Raw genomic sequence first — 16,134 nt, forward strand, 5'->3', positions numbered from 1 at the left:
CCTTTGAATCTTTGGCTCCTGAACAATTGCCCTCTATGCTCCCCTCTCCCCCAGTCACCAGGCCTGAATGTCCTTGCTATCAATCCCCTCCCTTTCCATATTCTGGAAAACAATCCCATTCCAGGCATGTCCCATTTTCCTGGCACAATCAAACCTGACCTTGCTTTAAGTTAGGATAAGAGGAATCATAGAATCATAGAGTGGGAAGAGACCTCAGGAGGTCATCAAGTCCAGCCCCCTGCTCAAAGCAGGACCGATTCCAATTAAATCAACCTAGTCAGGACTTTGTCAAGCCGGGACTTAAAAACCTCTAGGGATGGAGAGTCTACCACCTCCCTAGGTAACCCATTCCAGTGCTTCACCACCTTCCTAGTGAAGTAGTTTTCCCTAATGTCCAACCTAGACCTCCAGCACTGCAACTTGAGACCATTGCTCCTTGTTCTGCCATCTGAGAACAGCCTCTCTCCATCCTCTTTGAAACCTCCCTTCAGTTAGTTAAAGGCTGCTATCAACCCCCCCTCACTCTTCTCTTCTGAAGACTATCCCTCTGCCTCTCCTCATAGGTCATGTGCTCCAGCCCCCTAATCATTTTCATTGCTCTTCGCTGGACCCTCTCCAATGTGTCCACATCCTTCTTTCTGTAGTGGGGAGGGGGGGGGGAAGAGGGCCAGAACTGGATGTTGCAAATTTGGTGGTCCAACTCCTAGCTCTCATCATTTAGGAGTTCTTAATCAAATGGACTCATAGATGGAAGGACCGACTAATGGACAGATGCATAAACTCTCTAATAGAAATAGATAAAAAAAATTGTTCCTTGCTATTTTGTTCATATTCCTTTGGACAAAGTGGAAATTTCAGAATGGTTGTAAAATATCCAGTACAATAAGTACAATGTCAGACATCTAAATCAAAGTTCTTTTGATGGAGAAGATAAAAGTATCTTTCACGTTCAGCATAGTTAAAAATCAAACAGTGAGCATATCAAAGGCTGCAACACATGCAGCATCGTGATTTCATGTTTGGGAAAATAAATCCCTTATCCTTTTTACCAGAGGTATATTTTAAATAGCTGACACACAGAACTTCAAAATAATAAAAGCGTGAGGTCATGTTAAAAATTAGTGTAAAATCGCTTGCTTTAATTTACACACCAAATTCCTGTACCATGATCTCATGTGCAAATTGCTTATTTGTAAGTCTGTCTTGGATATTTTCGCATTTTAACCAAATTATCATAATCAGATGTAAGCAACACCACCTTTTAGGCCAAGATTAACCATAATTGCTAGCAATACTTCTGAGATAATAGGACATAATAATGAAATGCTTATACAATGTAAGCAGCATATTTTGTGCAAACTGAGATCAGAAAGCAGAATCTGTGACCACTACAGTATGGACTTCAGCATTATTTGCATGGAGGAAGGGTATTTGAATGACACTATTTTAAAAATAGAATCACATCATGTTTTTTGTGTGTAATCAGTCATGGATAAGGCCCATCTGTTATATAAACTCCGTATGTCTAATTTTTAGTGATCACTAATTGATATTTAGTCATATTAAATAAACAAAGACGCTATTAGGAATCCACTAATTCAGTCCTATTATAATCAGTACTTTGGGGGACAGGGCAGGGTGGATGAGTTTACGTGGTAGATTTTTGGCAGTGATTATGTTGATATGTACTAAAATAAACATGGTCAGCTCTAAAACTAACAAATTTATCTGCAACACACAGCGGAACGGTGTGACAGATGTCTAAATTATAGCAAACCCCATCCTGAGTGCTTGGAGAACATAGTGAAAAAAGATGGATTCATACTGTTCAGAGATATCTTCTATGGAATACTGGACAAAAAGTGCCATATACATACCAAATAATACACTGAGTTCCTGAGTGTTATCGCACCAAAGCAGTAAAGGCTAATGCTAACTCAAAGCCAGAGAATTTGCAGGATGAGTTTAAAAACCTAGGAGGAAATCTTGACCCTTTTCTTGGCAAATCTCCCATGGACTTCAGTGGAGCGAGAATTTCATCCCTTGAAGGTGAAATGCACTTCTGGTGAGGCATTAAATCCCTCAATTGTCATAGATTAAGTTAAGCGAGAGATGAGGTCACCTAACCCCAGACAAAATTGGATTCTTCATCACTAGGAAACAAAGGTTCTTACTGCTTGTGCTTAATGAAAGAGCATTTGTTTTAAAAATGACCTTTTAAGGACTTGTCCACACTTGAAGTGCTACAGTGGCACAGCTACACCATTGTAGCATGTGCAGACAATTCCTATACTTGATGGGAGTGGTTCTTTCTTTGGAGAGATAATTCAGCTCCCTGAAAGGTGGTGGCTAGGTCAATAGAAGAATTCTTCCCGTGACTTAAGCTACATCTACACTGCAGAGTTTTTGCACAAAAACCCGCAGAGCATCCACACCTCAAGCACATTTTTTGCGCAAGAAAATTGACAGTGAATCAACAGAACAGAGGGGTTTTTGTGGTATAGGTATTCCTCTTTCTATGAGGAATAACTGTTTTGTGCAAGAGCTCTTGCACAAAAAGGTGTGCGGGACAGGAAACAGGGTTTTTTTGTGCAAAAACAGCCTATCAAAAGAAGTACAGGTGCCCTGGTGGCCATTCTGTTCATGGCAATTAATCAGAGCTTTCTTGCGAGAGTGCGTCCATACAGTCTGGATGCACTCTTGCGCAAAAGCGCATCGCTTTTCTGATGTGCTATTACTGTGTGGACGCACTCTTGAGCAAGCAGTTTTTGCAGAAGATCTCTTCCGCAAAAAGCTTCTTGCGCAAGAAGCCTGCAGTGTAGACATAGCCTTAGTGCAGTCTTCAGTGCAGGTTAGAATGGTTTAAATACACTGCCAACGAGTATGGATTTTTTCATACTGCTGAGGCATAGTTAATACAGCTTTTTTTTTTTTAATGCAGACCAGACCTAAGACCCCTAACTCTTGCCCAGAAGAATAAATAACCACTCCATAGACATATGTATTATCACCACATGCAATTTTTCAGTGTGGCTAGGTCTATACTGTCATGGCTCCTTCCCCACTCTGGCATGGGGTACACTTGGGCCAGCAAGTGTACCCCAAAGCCTTATCTACAGGCTTTGGTATAAAACTTCCCCCAAAATCTTAAAAACCTAGATCTCGGGAATAAAACTTCCGCTGCCACCCAAATGTTGATAAAGAAATCAGGGGAAAGATCATTTGGGAAATCTCACCCCTAAAATAAAAATCAGGACACACAAGTAACCAATGCCAGGTTAATAAAAAGAAAAGAGAAAACTTGTATTATTACAACAATATTCCTGTTGCAAGCATAAGGATCAGATGGAAAGGTAACAAAATATACTCATGGAGGAATTACACCATGGGCTAAAACTTAGTTACAAAGAAAGGCCAAACATCTCTTAAGCAGTGCCAGATATCAGATCCCATACCCAACCCTTAAAACAATAAAGCCTAACGAAACTACCTAAACCTTACCCTACTTACAGAAAATGAAGAATGGTGTCTTGGAGAGAGAGAGAGACATGCTTGTCCCTCTCTGTAGCTGCAGAGAACACACCACCAGAGACACAAGGAGAAAAGAAAAAAAAAAACCAAATTCCTTTGTCCCAGTTTGAAAGTCACACCTACATTCCTACTGGTCACTCCACCTGGCTAGGTGTAGTTAACCCCTTAATCCCCAGGCTGCTGGCTAACCCTCATAATCATGACATATACTACAGAGGTTTTGCACAAAAAATGGCCATTTTTGCGCAAAAACTCGGAGACACCACACCTCAAGCATGTTTTTGTGCAAGCAAATCGACAGAACAGAGGGGTTTTTCCAGTGTGGGTATTCCTCCTTTTTGCTCAAGGGTTCTTGTGCAAAAAGGTGTGTGGGGACGAGTATCTGGGGGTTTTTTGCACAAAAACAGGAAAGAGGAAAAAGCACAGGTGCCCTGGTGGCCATTCTGTGGATAGCTATCCATGCTTTCTTTTGAGAGCGTGTCCATGCAGTGTGAATGCTCTCTTGCGCAAAAGTGCATTGCTTTTTCGATACGCTTTTGCGGTGTGGACATGCTCTTGCACAACAAGTTTTTGCAGAAGATCTCTTCCATAAAAAGCTTCTGTGCAAGAAGCCTGTAGTGTAGACATAGCCTGTGTGTCTTTATAAACTGGAAAAGTGAAACACCACAGCTTGTGCTAGAAGCAGAGAGATCCAGATTTTTTCCATTTCATTTAGCTTCTCAACTAATCTGCCTCACTGTGCAGATATCATATCACTATATAAAATAAAGCCGAGTGACATATGCAATCCGAAATACTTAAGATCTTGCATTCTGTAGATGTCTGTTATTGTGTAAATACCTCATCATCCGCACACATGAGAAGTGAGTGGGGTATTTTTACTGGTAAATAGCAATAAAGGGCTTGATGCTGAAGGATGCCGAGCATCACTCTTCCCTCCTACTGACCATGTTGATAATCACATTCAGTACCCTACAGGAAGTGCTCAGTATCTCACAGAATTAGGCCCTGGCTAGCAGTGCTCTGTGTATTTGGAATCATTTTTGGTACCTTGGCCTCCTAGACAAGAATTGCCTCCTCCCCACAGAGTCACCTATTGGAGACGTGGTGTTGCTTTTATAAGATTTAAACTTAAACCATTCAACATACACATATACAGATAAATAGGTGACCACAGGGCATGACCTAGGAGGACAATATCAGAAGAAAGCTGAGACAACTAAGGCCCCCAGAATTGTTCTTCTCTGGCTTGGGTAGAAATTCTAAGGCAGCCCCCTTCAGGAAGGTCTCTCTGCTTCTGCTTAGTCAGGTAAAGACCTTGGGTCTCAGATATACCCCCAAGGCCTTTTGCACCAGCCTCTGAAGAGTTTCTCTCTGAAACATCAGAGCCGCAACAAGCAATTCAGTGGTGCTGCTAGGAGACTGAAGCACCTGTCATAGATGACAAAGCAAGAACAGGGACGCTCTTCTGGAGAAAGGAATGATTCAGATTTGTGGCTATACAAGTAAAGGAGAAGGGAACAGGAAGTCACTGTGTGGGAAAAGGAGCCAGATCCTGCCTTTGTCTTGGACACCAATGCCCTGATTCTGGCTGCCAATCACAGAGCAGGATCCAGTGTCATTTTGTTACCCATAATTATAAGGATCATGTTCATAAATCTGGACTAATGTGCATTTGATTTTTACTGACAGCCCCCACAGCTAGTATGAAAGATTATTCTAAAAGAGTGGATTATATTGTCCAAAAATACCACTTATTGCATGTACGCTAAAGCTTGGGTAATCCCTGTGCTAGACTCCTGATCAAATGAGTTTACTATCTCCACTAGTTCACACAGGAAGTGGCAGAACTAAGGCACCGTGTGGGGCAGCGGCATGGAGTAAAAGCATGTCACTCAAGCTTATTCAGTTGCCTGGCTTGTTCCATTGAAAGCCCCACACTGTTTTCTGCTGTAACATACTTTCACTTCTTTGAAACACGTGGTTCCATCCACAGCACAAAGCTGGTATCAGGGATTGCTAGAGAACTGAACTGTTGCATAAGCTCTCCTGGCTGGAAGCCAGACTACAAACATTTGGGACGCTTTCAATTCTTTTTTATTTTAAAGCGTGCATTCTGTTTGTCTCATGATCTTCCCTTGCAAGCCCACATCACAAATGTTTGCTTTTTGTTATTTTTTGCTATTTTCATTGCTTTAAATCTTTTTCTATAGATAGATAACTTCATACAGTTCTGAATGCTAGAATTTTGCTTCCAGAGCTATGCCAATCTTTTTGTGTGGTTTGTGGTAAGTTATATGTTATTAAAGCAAACTGATATTTAGAGTTTGTTTTAAACAAACAACCCCTCCCCCAAATACCTGCCTATGTTAGTCTGTGCTACTATACCAGCAAGTTCTACATCTCCTTACCTGTAGAGTAACATTTTTGAAAGTACCTAACCTCAGAGCCATCCTTACCACTGGCAGAATATGCAGTTGCATAGTGCACCGCTGGGTCTTAGTGTCCATTCATCCACCTCTTCCTATTTCTATTCTGCAGCTTCACTTCCTCCAGAGAGGATCTAGTTAACTTAAAAGTGAAAAAGCCTGGCAGGCCTATTAGCAGAACCTCTGAAAGAGCCATTCGCACAGTAACAAAGCCATTTAACAGGCATTTTTCAACCCCAGGTACATACAGTCAGTTTCTGAATTTACTGTTAGTAGACAGGGCCTTAATATAACAGTTGTTTTAAAAATATCTCATAAGCGTGATGAAGATTATAAAATCATAAATTATAAAATCACATCTCTAAAAAATTGTCCTTCTGCTCCCCAGCTTCCATCAGGAATAGGGACACCGGTTTGATAGTACTACATAGCGCCCCATAAATCCTAACGATGGCCCTGCCAAAGCTGACCCATTTTCAAAGGGGACTTAAGCCCACTTCCTTAAAGTTATTTAGGCACCTAAATCCACCATTTAGGCACCCAGTGACATTTTCAAACTGCTACTCAGCTGCAGGGCTGAATTACCCAATAGGCAGACTAAGCACGTACTTAGGGCACCAGCAAAGCAGGGGCACCAAAAAAAGAAGAGATTTTATGGTATAATATTGTTTTTATTTTGAATTACATATGGGGGGGATACCATCATCTTTTCAGTGCTTAGGGCCTCTAAAGGTCTTAATCCGGCCCTGGTCAGCTGTCACCGAGCCTTCAGGCACCTGCATTTTCAACAGTTAGCATTTAGTTGCAGAAGCCCAGCCTAACAGCTATCAAACAAGTCCCAGCTCTAGCTCAAGCATAGCCTATGGTAGTGAGCCACCCAGCCAGTGTCAACCTGTGGAACTCCTTGCCAGATGCAGTTATTTTTAAAGCACTAGCCTCAGTCTGTTCAGCAAGCCTGGGGAGCTCACTGCCACGGCTGTGTAGACATTACCCCCAAAGGCCTTGAAGCAGGATTCTCAAACTAGGCCTGTCTCACCAGTGGGGCCTGATCCTGTAGGTATCTCTCCCGTTGAAGCTGTTACACTGGGGCAGGGTGAGAGAGAGTCATGGAGCTGGAGAGAAAAAGGATTCTGTAGTCCAATGCTTAGGGCATCCTGAGGGAAGGTAAAGGAGACCCTAGGTCCAGCCCCCCAATTCCAACTACTCTTTATCCATAGTAGGAGTGGTTTGACTGGTGATACTGATGGAGCCCCACATCAGGCCATCCCACAGCTGGGTGCATAGAACACTCCCTTAAGAGGTGACAGACCTCCGCTTCAATCCCTCCCCCCTTCACTGCTACCAAGGAGGAGGGAATTGAACATCCCAGGTAAATGCATAGGCAGGAAATAGGTATCCAGATGTCTAGTTGGGGCAGTAGTGCATGTGATCAGAGGCAGAAACTTAGGTGCCTAAGGAATTTTTTTACTTTGGAATATTTAGGAGCTAAGTGATTTAGGCACCTACAGGGTTTGGTGAGAGCAATGTTGGATCAGTAGGAGGATTTAGGCACTTAGAAATGGGATTTAGGCACCTAAAGCTCGGTTTAGATGCCTAAATAGCTTTGTGGATTCCACTCCTAGTCCCCTGTCACTTTGGCAATTTTGGATTTTTTTCCCTGTGATTTCACAGAAGACACGCTCCTAGCTACCGTGCAAGTGTTAGCTTGTGTTATTTCACACTGCAAGTGTGTGTTACGCCTTCCATTTTGTTACCCTGCATTCCACGCATGCTGCAGCACTCTGACACTGGGTCCACTTATTTTCCATTTTCTCACTTGCCAGCAAGGCTGGATTAATACAGGAGTGTTAGGGATTGCAGCACAGTGCCCAGGTCTAAGAGGCCCCATAAAAATAAATTCTGCTTACCAACTCATCAATCGCAATCGACTGGTCGATCCTGGAGCCTCTGCCATTTGTTGATCTCCAGGCCACCAAAAATCCAGGGGTATAGTAGGGTTCTGGCAGGCTGCCTGCATTCCATGGCCCCATGTCACTCCTAGAAACATCTGGCTGCTGGCATATCTCTGCATCCCCACAACCGTAGTCTGGCCATTGGGAGCTGCAGGCACAGGCAATACATGGAGACACGCTGCCCCTTATCCCCAGAGGTGAGCAGAGATGTCTGAGCTCTGGTGTGCCACTGGCTGGTAGCTGCCTGTGGTATATACAAATCTAATAGTCCCGAGCCCCATTGGATGCTTAATCCAGTCCTGCTTGCCAGCACCAAAATGGAGACCAAATCATTCTTGTACCATGTACTGGACTTTATTGGGCAGATTCTCAGCTGATATACACTGGCAGAGCGCCACTGCCCCCAAATAATCATATAACTAATAAAGACACAAATGCAAATGCTGCCATATTCCAGACTATACATTATGGAACATTGGTGCAGTTTTAGGGTTGCTGAAGAAACTCAGCTGTTAGCTTCATTCCTTAAAAATGCAGCTGAGGTTTAATACATCAATAGCCCATGAATGAACTCCCTTGTATGTTCTCCTGACTATATTAAGCCCCATGATCCCAGGAGACCAGGCAAATTTTGCTATGCCAAGCCACCGACTGGGGGGATGAGTGTCTTGCAGCTCAGACAGCTTTTGCAGGTGGTCAGTCAATGGTCACTACCTTAAGACATCTAGAGCTAATAAGTAGAAATACGGTCAAGCCCATAATGTTTACCACAGAGTGAACACAAATGTTGAGACTGTGATTAGATACTATCTCTTCACTCGTCTTGCAGGTTTATAGATTACATACACGTTTATCAGATCCATAACTCATACAAATGTCGCCAGTTCTTATTCAATTATTACAGCTCTCTGGTTTCATAAACTTTTATTTCTTGTTTTGTCTCTCCTTCTGTCAGGAAATGTCTTCTGGGGTCAGTTTTGAAAGCACTGCACTATGATTTAGGTTCATAACTCCTATTAATGTCAATAAGAATCATGCTGCTAAGGCTTTGAGCACTGTCTTGTAAATATAGCTCCTAGTATTTTCAGCTATTTCTGCATCGTAAGCATTTCTGCACAGGATGCCTCATGTCACACAAATATATGCTTAGTGTATACAGAATAGCCAATGAAAAAGCCTCCCCCCTCAAAGAATGAGGAGATGAATGAATGCCTGTGGGGAATGCAGATAAAAGGAGCAGGGTCAGAAAAGGAAGGTTAATGCATCTACAGAATCTCATCAAAGGACTTAGTATAGCGAGCACAGCAGAGAAACAGATTAGGCAGTTTGGTCAGCAGCATACACAGTGCAAAAACATGAGCATTAAGCTAATTAAATAGACAAATTAAAGCAGTTTTCAGGATCACCAACTGTCCTTGTACCCTCTCACTTTTCAAACTGACTTTAAAAGTAGCCACAATAAATAGCACTCAAACATATATAACTTTAGAGATGTTATTTATGTAAGCAGTTCTTATTGCTACATATACCCACTTCTACATCAACACCCCACCACCTACCCCATAGTTTACATTCCATGTTAAAGTTAACCTAAAAGAGAGTGTTTGGTACTGCCTGCATGGTCTTGGTCCTGCCCAGGGACCCATATCCTAAGAGAAGAGACTGGAGTGTTGTAGGGACCAAGAGAGGAACACAAAAGACATGGATTTCATAAGCTCCATACTTGCATTTATAGGCATCACACTTTGGGTACGTCTAGACTACAAGCCTCTTTCGAAAGAAGCTTTTTGAAAGAGCTCTTTCAAAAAAGCCTCTTTCAAAAAAGATTGTCTAGACAGCCACAAGGGTTTCGAAAAAGCGGATCACTTTTTTGAAAGAGCACCCAGGCAATCTGGACGCTCTCTTTCCAAAAAGCCCTGATTGCGTTCAAGAACTCTTTTTTTCAAAAGAGCTCTTTCAAAAAAAGGCATTCTTTCTGGTACAAGTAGGTTTACTGATTTTGAAAAACCCGCCTAAATCGAAAGAATGTATTTTGAAAATGCAACGGCAGTCCAGATGCAGGTGAGATTTAAAAAAAATGCCACTTTATTTGAAAAAACTCAGTAGTCTAGAGTAGACACACCCTTTATGAGCTCCACAACTGTGCACTTTATATACACCACATATATTAATTTTTGAGCAGCCAACACTGTACTACAGAATAGAGGTAAGTGATATTCCTGCCCCAGAGAAGTAACAGTTCATGGCCTTGCTACTACAAATAGTTGCACATGCTGAGCTTTATATCCATGACCAGGTTCTCAAAGCACTAGTCACAGGCATAATATTAAGCACATGTGTAAGTAATTGCAGGGTCAGCCCAGACTAATAAATTCCACTTAGATGAGATCTGCACTTGCACCACAGGTAGAACAAGCTGTTCTCTGGTGCAGCAGCTCTTTTCTTCCCCTTTAAATGCTACATAAAATTCTTCTGTGCCCCCTGAAAAGAATGTCTGGCATGTTTACAGGAGATGGCTGGAGGACAACTGTGTTCCATGGCAACTTTTGAGGTTTAGAAATTTGTCTCACTTTGCACTAGAGTGAAAAAAAAACCATTCTGAATGTTTTCAAGAAACTGAATAGTATTGAAAAGTCCATTTTTGAATAAAAAAGCTCAGGTTTTCAACTCAGATCTCTCTCTCGCTCATTGGAAGAGATGAGAAAGCCCAGGGACCGTCACTATAAAAATGCTGCCAAAACAGATTAATTGAAGTGTTTCATGGAGATATAACAGCATGTTTTGACCTTTCAGTTTGCTGAAAATGTTCCAACCAGATCTTTTACTTGTTTTTTTTTCCTTCTACAGTATGGAAACTGAATTATAATGGAAATGATATTTTTTTCGTAAGTGCCTTGTATATAATTAGGACTGGGGAGCAAGTCCAGATAAAACAAGAAACCTTTCCCCCAACTCTTACAAACGTTTGTTTAAAATTCAGAAGGAACCCAAACCAAACTTTCCTTCAAGGTTCCAATTTTTTTCTGTAGTGTCTACACTGCAGATACTAGAGCAGTATAGCTATAGCATTGAAAGTGGCCCTCTATAGTAGGGTAGTGTAGATGCTGTTATAGTAATGGTAGAGTCTTTTCTGTCACTGCAGTTAATCCAGTCACTGGAGAGCCAATAGCTCGGTTGATGAAGAATTCTTCTCTTGACCTAGAAGGCTACGTCTGCACTACAGGCTTCTTGAGCAAGGAGTCTTTTGTGCTAGAGTTTTTGTGCAACAACTTCTTGCGTAAGAGCACCTGCCCATGTCAAAGCACATTGCAAAAGCAATGTGCTTTTGCGCAAGAGAGTGTCCACACTGCTGGACACGCTCACGCAAAAAAGCTCTGATGGACATTACAGAATGGCCATCAGAGCACTTGTGCTTTTTTCCATAGGAGCATCCACACTTGCCTTCTTGTGCAATAGCTGTATGCTAAAAGCAGTTATGCCTCAGAAAAGGAGGTTTACCTACCACAGAAAAAGCCCTCTGTTCTACTGTTTAACTGCCCATTTAATTGCGCAAGAGCTCATTTGAGGTGTGGATGCTCTGCAGGTTTTTGCGCAAAAAACTTGTAGTGTAGATGTAGCCAAAGTGTTTATACCCAGATCAGTTTAACTACATCTCTCAGGGAGGTGATTTTTTTTTCACATCCCCTACACAACATACTTCAGTTGAGCTAAGTTTTAGGTACAGACCAGGCTTTACACTAAGTAAAGTGGATGCAGTGAAATGTGGCAAGAAAATCTGTTTGTGTGGTACTTCCATTCTGACTGGAAGCACAAAGTACTGGAGCTTTCACAAGAAAACCTGTACTCATGAAATTCCAAGCTTCATTTTCATCTCAAGTGGCTCAAGGTAGTTGCAAAATGCCTCAGTGCTTCAGCTAAGCATCCAAATGTGGAGTGATTATTTCACTTAACTAAGCCAGGGAACCTTTCAGTGTGTCTCCATGTGAGATACCATTCTGCAATACAGCATTGTGATTGCCAATATAATTAAACTGAAAACCTGACACTTTCTTCCAATGAAACATAACTACTGTTGGCAGGGATTAGACTTAATCTAAACTAAATCTCTGGTTTGTTTCCAGTTGCTCCTAAATCACACAGAAAGAGGATTGTCTGCACAGTTTAGCTAGTGAACTTTCCAGAAATAATTGTTTGGTCTTTTTAGCAGCTTCATCACACTGGGTTGATTGACTTCCCCCCTTCTTTTCTAAAACAATGCTTCTGATTTACAGTGACAACTCCCCCTCTCCCCAACAACAGACACTATAGTTGGGTAAACTACATTTTGTCAGAAGAGGGAGTGGAGGAAAGGGCACATGTAAGAATATAGGAACAGCCATACTGGGTCAGACCAAAAGCCAATCTAGCCCAGTATCCTGTTTTCTCACAGTGGCCAATGCTAGGTTCTTCCAGAGAGAATTAACAGAAGAGGTAATCATCAAATGATACCATCCCGGTCACACATTCCCAGCTTCTGACAAACAGAGGATAGGGACGCCATCCCTACTCATCCTGGCTAACAGCCATTGATGGACCTATCTTCCATGAATATATCTAGCTCTTTTTTGAAACCTGTAAAAGTCCTGGTCGTCACAACATCCTCTGTCAAGGAGTTCCAAGAATGCGTGCTGTGTGAAGAAGTACTTTTTTTAAAAAAAGCCTGCTATCTCTTATTTTCATTGGTGACCCCAATTCCTATGTTGTGGGATCAAGTAAATAACTTTTCTTTATTCACTTTCTCCACACCAGTCATTAATTTACAGGCCTCTATCATATCTTCTCTTTTCTAAGCTGAAAAGTCCCAGTCTTTTTAATCTCTCTTCATATGGCAGCCATTGCAAACTCCTAATAATTTTTGTTACCCTTTTCTGAACTTTTTCCGATGCTAAGATATCTTTTTTAAGATGAGGTGAATACATCTGTATAAAGTATTAAAGATGTGGGTGTACCATGGATTTATACAGCGGCAATAAAATATTTGCTGTCTTATTGCTTCTGTATAAGTCCATGGTATCCAACATGCTAGCCATTTAGTCACACAACAGGGGAATTCACAAATTCCACATTATAAATACTGCCTCTCTTTGCTAAACTGGTAATTTAAGCTTTTTGGTTAATATCTAGAGCAACTTAATTAGGTCAACCTAAGTTTTAGACCAGGTAATTCAACAGCTTTTTCTTGGAAAATTGGCAGAACATCACCCCTTATAATTTCTGTGTTACTGGAAGACAGTCTTCAGAGTAGGTTTTTTGCTCATTCCCCTGACAAATCTAGGGTTTATTGTAAGTTTTCCTTTGAAACAGGGTTTATTTTTTTCCAAAAGAAAACTTGGGTTTTGACTAAATGAATTTCTCTTCAAAAAGTGCATATTTTCTTCATTAATTTTTTATTTTTTTAAAATCTAAAACAGAATGCTCAAACACAAAAGATTTTGGCTTGATATTTTTGCTAAAAAAGTATCCACCAGTTGGGGAGGAGAGGTCAATTTCTGACTAGCGACAGTCCAGAAACATCAATTGTCTAATTCTTTCCCTGCTCACGCTTCCTGTATCAAATTACTGTTTCTTTCGAAGAACAGGGAAAAGCTAAGCTTTCTATCTCACACAAGTTTTACAGTTTTATAGTCTGACTGCCAAATAATATTTCCCTGTTTTCTCCATAAGATACTCCTTGAATTTCCCATCATGGTGTGAGAAATGATGGGGAAGCATGGAAGAAATGTTATATTCCTAAAACCATCCTCTGAAAGTTATGCTGTCTTCCCTAAAGTCTTGGGGTTTAATTGTTCCTCGCACTCGGAAACATTCTCCTAGCACAAGTGTGTTTGGAACTGAGCTGCACTTTTCAAGTAATCTTCTTCTTTGTCCTAGGATGATCTTGTGATTCATGCTTTTACCTTTCAGATTTTGTCCTGGTTTTCCTTCTGTTAGGGAGATGCTATGATAGATATTAGATTGTCACACTTTATCTGAACAAGACAGGGGACAAAGGTGGTTAGAGTGATGGTTTGATACTCTAAACACCCGAGACATCAGGATGCATCATATGAGACCTAGCCCAGCCACAGCGCCAGTCCATTGAGGGCAAGGGGGGAATAAGCCCCTGACCTACAAGGCCCATGAGGCATGCTGGCAACATTTTTAGATCAAAGCATCAGTTTTCAGAGGAATTTGAGGAAGGACTTGACTTGTTGCCAAAAAGTCAAAATTATCTGTGAAAAATTAAGGAAAAAAAGTTTTCATTTTCACTAATATTTCCTCTAGAAAAAACAATCAACCCATTGTCTGACTAGCTCTCATATCTAATCACATACAAAATCCACTGTTTTGTATGATTGCCTTTAATCTCTCTGACTTAAAGACCCTTCCGCTGAAAATCTGCTCTGGCCAATTTAGACACTTACCCACTGCTTCTCTAGTTATTAGACGATGGGACATCTTGAAAGGCGCACCAGGGCTAGATGAAGCACTTGCTTTAAAGACGGGGTTGGGAACCTAAGGTCTAGGGGCCAGATGTAGTCCCCGGGGGCTCAAAGTGCTGTCCTCCCCCAGAATTGGGGAGCCTGCACTGAAACTCCAGCCCACCCTGTTCCCTGCCTGTCTGATTTTTCTAAGAAAGAAAGAAAGAAAGAAAGAAAGAAAGAAAGAAAGAAAGAAAGAAAGAAAGAAAGAAAGAAAGAAAGAAAGAAAGAAAGAAAGAAAGAAAGAAAGCTAGCTCTTTCAGGAAAAGGCTTCTTCCTTGTAGAAAGAGGTTTACCAATGTCAGAAAAACCCCTCTGTTCTTTCCATTTTTTTCGAAAAAATGCAATTCTAGTGTGGACTTAAGTTTTTTCAGAAAAATGTCCATTTTTCCGGAAAAACTTTGCAGTGTAGACATACCTGGAGACAGACTTGTTGGGAGTCTGTGTTAGGCTAAAAGGGGTAAAAAAACAACGGTAATGTCATAGTAAGCGTCTACTACAGACCACTTACCCAGGCAGAAGAGGTGGGTGAGGCTTTTTTTTAAACAACAAAACCATCAAAAGCGCAGGATTTGGTGATGGGGGACTTCAGCCATCCAGATATATGTTGGGAAACTAACACAATAGGGCACAGATTATCCAATAAGTTCTTGAACTGCATTAGAAACAATTTTTTATTTCAGAAGGTTGAGAAAGATACTTGGGGAAGCTATTCTAGGCTTAATTTTAACAAATAGAGAAGACCTGGTTGAAAATTTGAAAGTGGAAGGCAGCATGGGTGAAAGTGATCATGAAATCATAGAGTTCATGATTCTAAGGAATGGTAGAAGGGAGAACACCAAAATAGAGACAATGGATTTTAGGAAGGCAGATTTTAGTAAATTCGGAGAGCTGGTAGGTAATGGAAAGCAAGACTAAGAAGAAAAACAACTCAAGACCGTTGGCAGTTTTTCAAAGGGACATTATTAATGGCCCAAAAGCAAACTATTCCACTGCGTAGGAAAGATAGAAAGTATGGCAAGAGTCCACCTTGGCTTAACCAATCTGATAGCTTTCTTTGACAGGATAACAGTTCTTGTGGAGAGAAGTGGTGGATGTGGTATACCTAGAGTTTAGTAAAGCATTTGATACGGTCTCCTATGACCTTCTTATCAATAAATTAGGGAAATACAACCTAGATGGGACTACTCTAAGGTGGGTGCATAACTAGCTGATAATAACTGCTCTCTGAGAACAGTTATTAATGGTTCAATCATACTGGAAGGGCATAACAAGTGGAGTTCTGCACAGATCTGTTTTGGGACCGTTTCTGTTCAATATCTTCATCAACAACTAAAATGATGACATATAGAGTGTGTTTATTAAGTTTTCAGATTATACCAACCTGAGAGGGGTTGTAAGTGCTTTGGAGGATAGGGTCAAAATTAAAAATAATCTGGACAAACTAGAGAAATGGCCTGAGGTAAAAAGGATGAAGTTTAATAAGGACAAATGCATAAAGGTGAGTCAAACAGCATGACACTGTTGGGGGGGGGGGAGAAGAAAAGAAAACATGATTCTGGGATGCATTAACAGGAGTGTTGTGACACAAAAAGTAACTCTTCCACTCTACTCTGTACTGATTAAGCCTCAATTGGAGTATTGTGTCCTATTCTGGGCACCACATTTCAAGAAACTATGTGGAAAAATTGGAGAAAGTCCAGGGAAGAGCAACAAAAATTA

The 16,134-nt window shown here is 41.2% G+C and overlaps 1 long non-coding RNA gene across 1 annotated transcript in view; it reads right to left on the reverse strand.

Annotated features, from left to right (window-relative positions):
- The window catches only part of LOC142827318 (uncharacterized), a 43,922-nt gene extending 40,363 nt beyond the window's left edge, over nucleotides 1-3,559 (reverse strand). Inside the window, exon 1 of the long non-coding RNA XR_012901994.1 lies at nucleotides 3,511-3,559. This is a non-coding gene — a long non-coding RNA (uncharacterized LOC142827318). The remainder of the gene's footprint in view (nucleotides 1-3,510) is intronic.
- Between the last annotated feature and the right edge of the window lie 12,575 nt (nucleotides 3,560-16,134).

This window comes from Pelodiscus sinensis, chromosome 2 (genome assembly GCF_049634645.1).
Source record: "Pelodiscus sinensis isolate JC-2024 chromosome 2, ASM4963464v1, whole genome shotgun sequence".
In the NCBI taxonomy this organism is placed as follows: Eukaryota; Metazoa; Chordata; order Testudines; family Trionychidae; genus Pelodiscus; species Pelodiscus sinensis.